General features: G+C 33.1%; 1 protein-coding gene across 1 annotated transcript in view; it reads right to left on the bottom strand.

The window, feature by feature from the left end:
* LOC127703831 (epidermal differentiation-specific protein-like) overlaps positions 1–14,935 on the bottom strand; it is a 108,950-nt gene that overhangs the window by 38,387 nt on the left and 55,628 nt on the right. The gene's annotated exons all lie outside the window — the stretch shown is intronic.

Below are 14,935 nucleotides of genomic sequence, written 5' to 3'. Positions count from 1 at the left end.
AAATAATACAAGACTAACAAAGGCTAGAGGCTCCTGACTTGGGACAGGCGCAAAAATGCGGCGGGGTTAAACATGTTTATGAGATCTCAACCCTCCCCCTATACCTCTAGCCAATGTAGAAAAGTAAACGCATAACAATACGCACATTAGAATTCAGTTCAAGAGAAGTCCGAGTCTGATGTCAGAAGATGTAACCAAAGAAAATAAACAAAATGACAATAATACATAAATAACAACAGACTACCAGCAGTTAACTGACATGCCAGCTCCAGACTTCAATTAAACTGATTGAAAGATTATGTCTTCATCATATGAATATCAGGTACAATCCTTCCCGTTAGGGGTTTAGTATCATACCATCATAACATATATGAGAAGAACATAACCCGTGTCATGCCAACAACTGGTTTTTAAATAAATGTGTTTAGTGCCGATGCAAAGACCCTATAAGTGAATCAATATTAACGCCAAAATATGCAATCTTAAATGACCTGACAACAGTATCGTAACTATATCCCTTCTTAATAAGTCTATTTAAAGGTTTTGTTAGCTTCAGAGGTGAATACTGACATTCTTGTGCTTTATAAAGAATATTTCCATAATAAATTGGATGTGAAATACCTGAACGTATAAGAAGTCTGCATGTTGAGCTATATTTACGAATGATGTCCTTATACCGATGATAAAATTTAGTAAATGTTTTGACTAGTTTGTGATATCGAAAACCCTGGTGTAATAATTTTTCAGTAATACATAAATTTCTCTCGTTAAAATCTAAAACATTGTTACATACACGAGCGAATCGTACAAGTTGAGATATATAAACACCGTAAGATGGTGACAAGGGAACGTCACCATCTAAAAATGGATAATTAACGATAGGAAATGAAAAATCATCTTTTTTATCATATATTTTAATATTAAGCTTTCCGTTAATGATATAGATATCAAGATCGAGGAAAGGGCAGTGGTCATTGTTAGTATTAGCTTTATTTAAAGTAAGTTCAACAGAATAAATTTCTTTAGTATACATACTGAAGTCGTCATTATTGAGAGCCAAAATATCATCCAAATATCTAAAAGTATTATTAAATTTGTGTATCAGATGTTGTTTCGATGGGTCTTTGCTGATTTTTGTCATAAATTGTAACTCATAGCAATACAAAAAAAGGTCCGCAATAAGTGGTGCACAGTTAGTCCCCATGTGAATTCCGATAACCTGACGATATACGGAATCTCCATTACATACATTGTTTGTTTTTTTGTTTTTTTTTTGTAAGTCTCGTTATGTGCTAAAAGAGATTTTAGTTGAAGTGTTATATTTGGCGTAGGAAGTTGTACGAGATATAGAGCAGACATGATCTGCACCATAGGACATGGGGTTGTCAACTGAAACCAAAGTTTTTGACCTTGACCTTTAACCTACGAAGTTGTACCTACATTATTACACACCCTCTGGTGTTGGTTAATATGCATGTCAAGTATAAAGTATGAAATCATAATGGTTCTCTAGATATAGAGCGGACACAATTGGTTACGGACGAACGGACAGACCAACTGAAACCAAAGTTTTTAACCATGAACTTTGACCTAGGAAGTTGTACAAAACATTATGACACACCCTCTGGTGTTGGTTAATATACATGTCAAGTATAAAGTATGAAGTCATAACGGTTCTTTTTACATAGAGCAAACACAATTTGTTACGGACGGATGGACGAACGGACGGACGGGCGGTCGGACAGACTGATCACTATAGGGAGACCCGCCACTAGGCGGGACCCTAATAAACAAGGGTGCACATGCTTAAACGTCTCGCCTACTTTTCTGAACATTGACTTTTGTCACAGGAGAGAACAAGCAGTTGTGTTCTTCATGTTCTTGTAAATTCTTAGTAAAACTTTCACTCCATGTGCCGTTGAAAGATGGGAAACAGGGCTTCATTCACTTAGGCGTCCTTCACGCACATACACTTTTACAAAAAAAACAAAAAACAAACAATTGATGCTGGCTTACGAATTCAGGTGTCTTTGCGAAAAAGCCACTTCTTTCCATATAGAAAACAGCTAGTTACATATTGCTTTCCTTATTTTGACCTTAACTTTCTTAAAAAGATTTTTTTTACCGTCAGTGATAATGACGGGGGGGGGGGGGGGGGGGGTGGGGGGGGGGGGGGGGAGGTTGGAGGGGGAGGGGGGTCCTTCAGTTTTGTATTTTTAGGCCATTTTCTCTATTCTTTATACTTTTTACCCATTATTCCCTATTCTTTATATTTTAGCTTCATATTCTATATTTTTTTCCATGGTTATGAAACCTATCAGTTTACAATATACACCTGTCATGCGATTCTATAGTTGAGGTAAATAAAATTAAAAATTAAAAAAATACACTTATAAAATCAGTCTATATTGACAAAAACATCTGGTGGTTTCATGATAGTGTGTTCCCCCCTAGTGCAGGAGGTTGCAAGTTTGATCTCTGATCCATTTAAAACTATTACTTGAAAATCAATTTTTGATGCTTCTCCACTAAACACAGGACATTTAGGGGTACGCCAAAAATACTAATAGACTCGGAGTCCTGAGGTAGGATAGCACTGATTCATGTTGAATGTTTAAAACCTTGGGAACTACTGTTAGCCCATTAAAATATCCGGCAAACAGTGTCTGTCTAGATAGTACAATCCACTGTTCATATTCAAATCGTATTATCATGTTTGCGCCCTTATACGCATGAAATATTTGCCACTGACCGTTAAACTACAATCTTCATCATCAACTATGAATGCGCTTTTTCTAATGTGTTGCATTGTCAAATGTTAATTGAAGGTTTAAATAGGTATGAAAGATGGTTATTAAAGATACTGTAAATTCAGAAATTATTGCGTGCATTTATAATTGCAATTTTGTCATTTTAGAGTAAAATGCGATTTTTATTTTTGCGATATTGAGAAAAATCAGGTTTAATTCATATAAAAATTTCAAAATTTTTTGCAATTATAACCCTCAGGGATTCAAATTAACATTTGGTACTGGAAGGTCCAGGACCTTTGACTCTCCAAACTGAAAGGTCCACAACCTTAATTCCAGGTCCTACTTTTACTTAAAATATTTCATAACTCAGTTAGATACAAAATTAATGTGCTTTTGGTATAAGGTTAGCTTATTTCATTGTTTGTTTCACGATAAATGTAATTGTCTTGTATATAATTAATTCAAGTAATCTTTTTTTTTTTTGGTATTGGGGAAGGTGTCACTGTGGATGGGTGTGTTGTCTCAACGATTGATATTAAATTGCTAATTATGCCATGATTATCTCAGGGCTCACACGTATTTCAGCTCGATTGTAAAGTCCACTGGAGCTTATGCTGATTTGCTTACATCCAGGTATCATATCTAGTTGTAATATCTGTTAAAATAAAGTAAGAAACTTCCAGCTATTTTAACAGGCCCTTCAAAATTTATATTGAGAAAAAATTACCCCTTGAAATTGCAGTAATATGTTTACACTTTAAAAACATCTACATGCATTATCAACATTTATCACTGATAAAGAAAATTTATACTGTCACATTGTATTGGATTTTGACATTAAAATTTGCCAAAAAGTTATTTTGAGTTTCTGTATAAAATATTTTCTGCTTTTTCTTTCTTTTCCATATATCTTTTGGTTTTCAATTCTAGTGTTTATATTTCATAATCATAGATATATTTTGTCACCTGCCTGGAATTTTTTTTTATGTAGTTGATCGCCAAAATCCGGAATTACCCTAATCCGCTTCCGGAATTGGACCCGATATTGCAATTGTCTTCATGGCATCCATTGTTTTTCAATGTTGTTTTTGTCAAGTCAGATACGATTTTACTCGAATTTACACCTTACTTGAACTTACTTGTCGGCGATTTTCTGTATAAAGCTAGCGGTTGAACAAAATTAACATCGCTGTCATGAATAATAAAGATGATATAAGTTTTGAGATCGTTTATTTGGAGACTTTGATAAAAAGGTTTTCAAAGTTATTTCTTTATTTATTTTTAAGTCGATGGTCCGTCGGGCGTAGCTAGTAACCAAGTCGAAAGTCCGATTGCAAAAGTGGAAGGTCGCGGACCTCGGACCACCGCTAATTTGAACCCCTGAACCCTGTCGATTTTTTCGCAATAATAAAAACATCGCAATAATTTCTGAATTTACAGTAGATCAGGAGTCTAAATGTTCCACGACAGATTTTTCTTAAACTTCTAGATGAGGGGGTGGACAGCTTTTGAGGGAGGTGGGAGACAAAAAATAGGTGGGAGAGAAAAAAAGATTCTAAAAGTGGGAGTGGGAGATAGGGGCGGAAGGTGGGAGAAGAGTACCTCCCTGTCTACCCCCTCCTAGATCTGTTAAAGACTTCTGGGTTAATGTACATTCAAAGTTCAATAGAAAAACTTGGGGTCACAGATATAGTTTTTTTTCGTTAAAATGGTATATTTGATAATATGGCCATCCTTAAAAAAACCTTTGTTTGATGTTGTCTACCCGTGGCTTTTTGAGGGTTTGGAAGGTACATGTAGGTAAGGATTTTATTATTTTAACAACAAAAGTTACACATTTTAGACAAGAAAACAATGTTAAATCAGGAAAAAATCTTTCAAAAGAAATTTTGAAGTGATTTTTTTCATAACATTTTTCGGGAAGACTGCTTTTTTAATAGGTGTTTAGGAAGGTTAAATCAAACAATACTAATTTCATTTTTGGTCTATCAAGTTTTAGCTTTTACTTTTGGTTCCATTTTTTCAGCTTCTGAAATGCAAAAGTAAACTATAGAATAATATGTCAGACAAGCAAGAACTGGCATTTATGTACTTAGATTATTTATAAAGCAATATCCGTCTGAAAAGATGTGGACCTAATAAAATAAGTCTATCTTCTTATAAATAATTGTCATTTAACTTTGTTTAAAGAAGCAGGAAGGATAGTCATATAGTATTTAAACTATCTATAAGCCACAAATAAACAAGGGTCTGGATGGGGGTCCTTTAATTCTGTATTCTTTATTCTTCTCTATTCTTTATAAATTTTACCTGTTATTCTCTATTCCTAATAGATTACAACATGTACAATATAGCACTCCATTATTCTCTATTCCTTATATTTTAGCACCCCATTATTCTCTATTCCTTTTAATTTAGTAACCCGTTATTCTCTATTCCTTATATTTTAGCACTCCCTTATTCTCTATTCCTTATAATTTAGCACCCCATTATTCTCTATTCCTTATATTTTAGCACTCCATTATTCTCTATTCCTTATATTTTAGCACTCCATTATTCTCTATTCCTTATAATTTAGCACTCCATTATTCTCTATTCCTTATATTTTAGCACTCCATTATTCTCTATTCCTTATATTTTAGCACTCCATTATTCTCTATTCCTTATAATTTAGCACCCCATTATTCTCTATTCCTTATAATTTAGCACGCCGTTATTCTCTATTCCTTATATTTTAGCACTCCATTATTCTCTATTCCTTATAATTGAGCACCCCATTATTCTCTATTCCTTATATTTTAGCACTCCATTATTCTCTATTCCTTATATGTTAGCACTCCATTATTCTCTATTCCTTATAATTTAGCACTCCATTATTCTCTATTCCTTATATTTTAGCACTCCATTATTCTCTATTCCTTATATTTTAGCACTCCATTATTCTCTATTCCTTATAATTTAGCACCCCATTATTCTCTATTCCTTATAATTTAGCACTCCATTATTCTCTATTCCTTTTAATTTAGCACACTGTTATTCTCCATTCCTTATACATGTTGAATGTCTGAAAGTACCTAACAGCCACGTTTGCCTATTCTCCAGGACCCAACACATCGTGTTTCTGCAGTACAGAATAGGACAAACTCTACAATATTCCGTGGCTCATATGAAGGGTGGGTGCTTCATCAGGGGTCCTGACCCAATCCTTGTATAGAAGTGACACCTAACATCCACGTATTCCAACATCAATCCGAATTCCGATAGCAAAAAATCTTATTCTGAAGACTCCGTATACATACTATAAGTATTTGATTGTAATTATATTACAAAATATTAATCACATGATGCTAGTATTACTAGACTTGCAATTGCTTTACATCAATCCGACACTAATTTAGTGTTTCGGCGGTTTTTGTATTATATGCTAATGATAAATGTATAACATTTATGAATGGGTTTAAGCATTGTAGGCCCGCCATCATCAGGGATTTACCTATCAATTTATTTTAATGTTGTCGCTGTCAATAGATCTGCTATATTTTTATGCTTTTTATAAGCTATTATTGGTTTGCTTGAAAATATTTCGTTGCAAACCGCATCCTGTTTTAGTAGATCCAAATGTTTACTAATGCATTGTTTTAATTTATGAATGCATTGATTGAATTTCGTTGCCAATACTAACGGAATTTCCTTTGTGTGTTTTGGGGCTTTTTTTCTGATTAAATCAGATCTATTACATGATGATGCCTCATTTAGGTACTTTTCGATTTCAATATCCTTGTATCCTCTATTTATTAAGTTCAATCTGAACTGTAACAAAATATATTGTAAATCAACATCATTATTTGTTGTTCTAATGTTTCTGATAACTTCGCCCTTGATAAACCCTGCAAACACGTGTTGACTGTGACAGCTTTTACGATCTAGATAAAGGAAGGCATTTGTCGGTTTAAATTGTGTTTTCACATCCAAGATATTTTCATTAGAAAACCTAGTTCCTTTGAAAATATTAACATCAAGAAATATTATTTCTTTAGATGAAAATTCTAGTGTGAATTTCAGGAACGAATGATGATTATTTGCTAACTCTAACAAATCCTTTATTTCCTTCAAATCGCCGTGATATATTAATATAATATCATCACGATACCTTCCATAGAAAAAGATATTTTTTCTATGTTCAAACTTAGAAATAATTTCTTTCATAATTTTATACATGAGTATATCACAGATTTCCGGGCTTGGCACTGCTCCTATCGCGGCTCCTATTTTTTGCCTATAAAGCTGTCCATTAAAATCAAAAATGTTGTTCTCTAAAATTGATCTGAGGAGATAGATTAAATCATCCGTAGGTGGGCATTTGATTTTGTAATCTGATTTATCAAACTGATCATACGAAATTCTAACTGCCGATAATAATTCATTAATCGGGCAATTAGTGTACATTGATACTACATCAACGCTACACAGCCAGCAATCTGGATTAGGCTTGATCCTTTCCAACTTGTATATTAGATCAGACGTATCCTTTATATGAGTGTGTTGTTTTGGTACCATAGGTACTAAAAAATAGTCGATATAGCGTCCAACAAATTCTGTGACAGTACCAATCTGAAAATGATTGGCCGACATGGCGGCATTATGTTATCAATGTTAAACCCATATTTATTGATTTTTACTAATTCCGATTCATTTAATCGGTGTATTTTAGGCAAGATCTACATATACCCAGGCCCATAATCAATTTGATTACCATTATTAAGGTAATTAAATGTGGAGTAATCTATAACACCTTTGGTGTACATGCCTTTGACATATGTATTGATATTACATCTAAGTGCTTTTAGGTAAAAGTTTTCCAATTTGGTGTAATGTTGTGTATTTAATTGGCGATCGCCTTCAAGAAGGTAATTGACCTTATCTAAAATAACAACATTATTACTTTTATCGGCTTTCTTAATGATTAGTGATTCATCATTTAACAGATGCCGGACCTCTGTGAAACACTTAGATTGTTTCGAAATTTTCGAATTTGCATTGAAGGTAGTTCGTGCTTTGTATTAAACAGGTAATTTTCAAGGGTGTTGCAGGTTAAAGGTGGCGTGTGTCCAGATTTAACTCTGAAGGGATGAATTTCATCCAAGTTACCATGATATAAGTAACGACATCTCATTTTTCTGGCTAATTCATCGAAATCAAGTAATAAATCCTGCTTTGCCCTTTTGACTGACGGTGAAGGAATGAATTTCAAACCTCTGGATAATACCAAATACTCGTCATCAGTTAATTTTCTATGCGAAAGATTAGCAACCTGTTTTCTAGCTTGTGATAGCATAAATTTTAGCTTACTTTGCTGCATTGCAGCTTTATTTTTCAGCCTTCGTTTATGTTTATTTCTTTTAGCATATTTCTTATAATGTCTAGCCATATCTGTGATCACAGAGACTAGTATCTGAAAGACTATTATCAATACAATATCAACAAAACGAAATGGTAGGAGGCGTGGTGTATTTGCCTAAACTGATTTTCATTGGCTCAGTTACTTCTGTAATTATGTTAAGAGTAATAAGTACTTCAATACATACCACTTTAATAAAAAATATAAATTCCAAAATTACATTATAAATAAAAACAATAAATATTATTGTTTTTCATCACTAGGTATCAAGTGCCAAGCAATAGTTATTTCAAATAAACCAATAAAATATTTATTGTTTTCCTAATTCTGATCACGAGAAAATGCAAAAATATCTTTCGATTTATATGTCCTAATCATCAAACGTTTCGTTGGAAAAAGTTTCCTGTGTGCTTTAGATTTCCAAAGATTTCACATGAGGAATATCCTCAGTGTTTCTCTTTAAACGTGATAATATATGCATTTTCTTCAGAATCTGTTTTCAACAACAATATGTTTGAAATACTAATGTTACAGTCAAACTTTGTATAAAAGTGACACCTAACATCCACGTATTCCAACATCAATCCGAATTCCGACAGCAAAAAATCTTATTCTGAAGACTCCGTATACATACTATAAGTATGTGATTGTAATTAAATTACAAAATATTAATCACATGATGCTAGTATTACTAGACTTGCAATTGCTTTACCCTTCTGTCACCTGAATATGAGATGCACCCCTGATCTGGGCAATGTTGAAATGAACAATTTGTTTAGGGATGAAATGAAGAACATCACAGAAGAAACAAGAAATACTTTCACGGACAGAATTATCCGAACATTAGACGGTTTCCTGGAAGAAAAAAAGGAAGCAATAACAACTATAAGAAGAGAGGCGAAGGAAAAAATTGGAATTACAAGTAAAAGTGCAGGTACAGCAAGGTCAATAATGTACAAAAAATTAGGAGAACTGAAAGACCATAATGACAGTAAGCTAGCCGAATTCAAAGCAGCAATCCGTTACAAACAATCCGAAAAACACAATGGGCCATATGACCAAAGGAAAAGACACAGAGACAATTCATATAATTACTAATTATAATACTATGGAAATTTTTTATGTTGTCATTGGATTTTTCTATTTCTTGTTTAATAAAACAAGTGTTAATCTGTCATCTTAATTGGATTTTAATGTTCTTAATACAGATAAGTGGAGTTATGCATGTTAATTAAGGTATCAATATATTGGATAAAATATGTTTACTTTCCAACCACTGACATATTGGGTCAGCTGAGGTCAACATCATGATTTATTATTAAATAGATGTACGATAAAATGTGTGCATTCAGTTTCCATTTGTCTGTGATTGCAGACAGCTGGTTTTCCCATTGTGGTTTGTTTTAGGCGTAAAGGTTATAACTGTGATCGCAATTATAACTATCAGAATTGCTATCGTCAATATTAAGAATGGCTCGCAGATTTAAAAAGAAAGTAAAAACTGTTAAACAAAAAATAAGAAAACTCGATCGGGTTTCTAGAAAGAAAAGACAAAAAAAAAACACAGGTATATAAAGCTAAACAATATGTATATAACTTAGCCAACTGTCAATTGACAGACGAACAATACATAGTTCTAGGTAGGGGTAAAAAATTTATACCTATGCCTAAGAAGTGTAATATAGGCAGAACTGTAATGGCAGATTTCAATGAATTTGCCAGAAAACTTAGATGTCGTTTTTATTTTGGCAATGCAGAAAGTCGGGGAATGCATCCGTTCCGACAGAAATCATTTTATGAACCAACACCTGCTTGCTTTGAACTTGAAAATTATCTAGATCTAACAAAGTTTGAATTATCTAATCTTGATTTACGAAATAACTACTACAATTTCACTAAAGAACAACAGCTAGGATTACGATCTTTGAGAAACATGCATGATATTATTTTCTCTAAAAGCGACAAGGGAGGCGCAATTGTAATATCTAAAAAGACACACTACATTAAAGAAGGGTTAAGGCAGTTAAACTCTATCCATTACACGGAGATACAAGAACCTAATCTATTACTGATTAAAAATAATATACAAACACAAATCAGCAGGATGTTTGACAATGGTGAGATTGATGTGATAACTCTTGATTTTCTCCGTGGCTCATCGAAAGAGGGACCCAGATTGGGTCGTCTTTTTCTCCTTCCTAAACTTCACAAATTAAGTGAACTTGTTATTCAAGGGATAAAAAAACAAACGATGGCAGTAAATGAATTGCCCCCAAGCAGACCAATTATTTCTCAATGTAACTCTGTCACCGAAAGGGTTAGCAAATTTATTGATTACTTTTTGATACCTATAGTTAAAAGACAGACCAGTTACATTAGAGATAGTGGGGATTTCATAAATAAAATAGAAAGTTTAAGGCCTGATCGGGATTGCCTTTTAATCTCTTTTGACTGCACCAGCATGTATACAAACATGGAGTTCAATGAACTCATTCAATCTGTTGGACGGGCTTATAGCAGTGCAGTAAAAGAAGATTATCCGATAAAATTACCTAGCTGTGAAACAATAAAATCGTTAGTAGCCACAGTGTTGAAAAACAATTATTTTGAATTTATAATGACCGATACTTTGTACAGAAAATAGGCGCTAGTATGGGAAGTAAATGCAGCCCAGAAATTTGTGATATTAGAGCATTCGAAGTTATCAATGAAATTATTGAAAAATATAAGTATAAAAATAAGATCTTATTTTACGGAAGGTATAGAGATGATGCGTTTATAATAGCTCATTCATCACGAGAAGAAGTTGAGGAGTTTTTTAAAAAAGCAAATGATCATCACCCTTTATTAAAGTTTACTTATGAAATTTCAAACGAAGAAATTATTTTTCTCGATACAGTCGTACATAAAGGGTTGAGGTTCAGGAACACAGGTATCCTTGATATAAAGAGCTACATCAAACCTACTAATACATTTCAATATTTAGATAGGACGTCTATGCATAACCCGACAGTCTTCTCTGGATTTATAAAAGGGGAAGCTATTCGCCACCACCGAAACAACAGCAACACGCAGAATTTAAAAGATACAATTTGTAAATTCAAAGGCCATCTTAAGCAAAGGGGATACAAGGAGCATGAAATACATCATAACTGTGAATCGGCTCTCAATATTGAACGATCAGAGTTACTCCGCTTTAAACAAGAATCTGACAAGCAGATACCACTAGTATTTGAAACTAAATATCACTTTTCGTTAGGAAATATAAATAAAGCTTTGCGAAAACATTATAAAAAACTACTTTGCAATGCGAAATGTAGGGAGCTATTTCCAAAACCACCAATGGTGGCGTATAGTAGACATCGGAACCTAAAAGAAATACTGACTAGCTCGATAGCCAAAGCTTAGTACAACATGAAGGATTGGGTCAGGACCCCTGATGAAGCACCCACCCTTCATATGAGCCACGGAATATTGTAGAGTTTGTCCAATTCTGTACTGAAGAAACACGATGTGTTGGGTCCTGGAGAATAGGCAAACGTGGCTGTTAGGTACTTTCAGACATTCAACATGTTATATTTTAGCACTCCATTATTCTCTATTCCTTATAATTTAGCACCCCATTATTCTCTATTCCTTATAATTGAGCACCCCATTATTCTCTATTCCTTATATTTTAGCACTCCATTATTCTCTATTCCTTATATGTTAGCACTCCATTATTCTCTTTTCCTTATAATTTAGCACTCCATTATTCTCTATTCCTTATATTTTAGCACTCCATTATTCTCTATTCCTTATATTTTAGCACTCCATTATTCTCTATTCCTTATAATTTAGCACCCCATTATTTTCTATTCCTTTTAATTTAGCACCCCATTATTCTCTATTCCTTTTAATTTAGCACGCCGTTATTCTCTATTCCTTATATTTTAGCACTCCATTATTCTCTATTCCTTATATTTTAGCACCCCTTTATTCTCTATTCCTTATATTTTAGCACTCAATTATTCTCTATTCTTTATATTCTAGCACCCTATAATTCTCTATTCCTTATATTTTAGCACCCCATTATTCTCTATTCCTTATAATTTAGCACCCCATTATTCTCTATTCCTTATATTTTAGCACCCCTTTATTCTCTATTCCTTATATTTTAGCACTCCATTATTCTCTATTCCTTATAATTTAGCACCCCATTATTCTCTATTCCTTATAATTTAGCACTCCATTATTCTCTATACCTTTTAATTTAGCACGCCGTTATTCTCTATTCCTTATATTTTAGCACTCCATTATTCTCTATTCCTTATATTTTAGCACTCCATTATTCTCTATTCCTTACAATTTAGCACCCCATTATTCTCTATTCCTTATAATTTAGCACTTCATTATTCTCTCTTCCTTATAATTTAGCACGCCGTTATTCTCTATTCCTTATATTTTAGCACTCCATTATTCTCTATTCCTTATATTTTAGCACTCCATTATTCTCTATTCCTTATAATTTAGCACCCCATTATTCTCTATTCCTTATATTTTAGCACTCCATTATTCTCTATTCCTTATATTTTAGCACTCCATTATTCTCTATTCCTTATAATTTAGCACCCCATTATTCTCTATTCCTTATAATTTAGCACTCCATTATTCTCTATTCCTTTTAAATTAGGTAGCACCCCTTTATTCTCGATTCCTTATATTTTAGCACTCCATTATTCTCTATTCCTTATATTTTAGCACCCCATTATTCCCTATTCCTTATAATTTAGCACCCCATTATTCTCTATTCCTTATATTTTAGCACCCCATTATTCTCTGTTCCTTATATTTTAGCACTCCATTATTCTCTATTCCTTATAATTTAGCACCCCATTATTCTTTATTCCTTATATTTTAGCACCCCATTATTCTCTATTCCTTATAATGTAGCACCCCATTATTCTCTATTCCTTATAATTTAGCACCTCATTATTCTCTATTCCTTATATTTACGCACCCCATTATTCTCTATTCCTTATAATTTAGCACCCCATTGTTCTCTATTCCTTATAATTTAGCACGCCGTTATTCTCTATTCCTTTTAATTTAGCACCCCTTTATTCTCTATTCCTTATATTTTAGCACTCAATTATTCTCTATTCCTTATAATTTAGCACCCCATCATTCTCTATTTTTTTTTTTTACCTACTTTCCTCTATTCTTTGGGTTTTTTTGCCCTTAGATAATAGGCTTTATCATGTTTATTCTGCATGTTTTGTCCATTATTTTCTACTCTATAAACCTCACCCAGACCCTCATAAACTGCATGTTTGAAACTCAATGACTTAATTTGCTTAAATTAGGAATGCTCTGTAAGTTAACTTTGCTCAACGGAAGAAAGTAGGGAAACCACTCTTTGTTCATCTAAACAACAAGTTCTCGAACAATATTTAAAATACGTGAATACACAGTAAACATGGTAAAGATAGCAGCTGTTTTTATAGTAAATATATGTGTCAAAAAAAAACTGCCACTACAATTTGTATCTAATCATGCTAATTTTGAACATACATTCATATCTGGTTTTTAAGGATGTACTTAGGTGAAATTTAAAAAATCTAGAATTTAAAATTGATACTTTAAGTCAGAAGAGCATTAGTTAAGGAACAAAATAAGCTAAAAATATTGATAGGTTATGGAGCTCCTTTTAGAGAATTTTTTTTTTTTAAATGGCGGGAAAAGGCTGACTCTGACTTATACCTTATATTTGCATTGGTATTATTTGGGTCTCAAATCTAAAGAAAAGAAATCTAGAACCTGCTTAAATTTTGATACGTGACCTTTTATGAGCTATTGAAGTTTTATATGAAAAGAAAAATGGGTGTTTTACCCTGTATCGTAGGAAAAAAACAAGGAGTCCGAACATTTGACAAAAATTCCTAAACCTCACCTAAGTACATCCTTAAAACCATATATTCGCATTCATGTTTTGATTCCAATCGTTTTGATATTGTGAAGCTTTTTTTTTTACGATGAACTTTTTCAAGCATGTGTTTGCCATGACATCTACGTTGAGAAATGGGAGGGATATCTTTATTGGAATAATTCACATACTGCGATTGAGATAAAAGTGATAAATGTGGCGTTGAATAATATGCATAAGGAGCATGTTGGACTTTCTCTGTGTGTTGAAGACCCATTCAAGGCACGGCATAATGTATTTTATGGAGTGGAGTGTTAGAGTGGAGTATTGAAGTGGAGTGTTGGAGTGAAATTTTGGAGTGATATGTTGGAGTTAATTTTTGGAGAATATAGTTTAGTATTTCAGCACGTGTAGAATGTTAGGGAGTTGAATGTTTTGTTTAGTCAGTATCTTGGCATATTTGTATCTTATCTGAAAAGCTACAGAAAAAAGTGTAAAGTAGATGTTATTTATTTGGAAAATACAAATATGGCCACAAACAGAGGAAAGAAAGCCTCTAAAGCTACACAAGGAATGAAGGGTGTTGCAAATAAAAGCAGTACTGAACTACATGAATATGTTGAAAAAGAACCTTCAACTCAGGATCAACCATTTCATCTGACATTTTATGCTGCTTTGATTCGTAAATGTTATGTTTGTAACCAAGAATTCTAAAAAAAGCATAGAAAGTCGCCACATGATTTTATTTTAAAAAGGTACAACTTCAGATTATACTTCAGCCCCAAGTCGAATTGTCAAATAAACTGTTGACACAGAGATATGTCTCGTCTGTCGGCATAAAATTAAAAAAAAGACGATCTGATGGACAACAATATTGCT

The sequence above is a fragment of the Mytilus californianus genome, unplaced genomic scaffold (assembly GCF_021869535.1).
Source record: "Mytilus californianus isolate M0D057914Y unplaced genomic scaffold, xbMytCali1.0.p SCAF_52, whole genome shotgun sequence".
Lineage (NCBI taxonomy): Eukaryota > Metazoa > Mollusca > Bivalvia > Mytilida > Mytilidae > Mytilus > Mytilus californianus.
The sequence above is the reverse complement of the archived record's forward strand: the minus strand, read 5'-3'. Positions and strand labels throughout refer to the sequence as shown.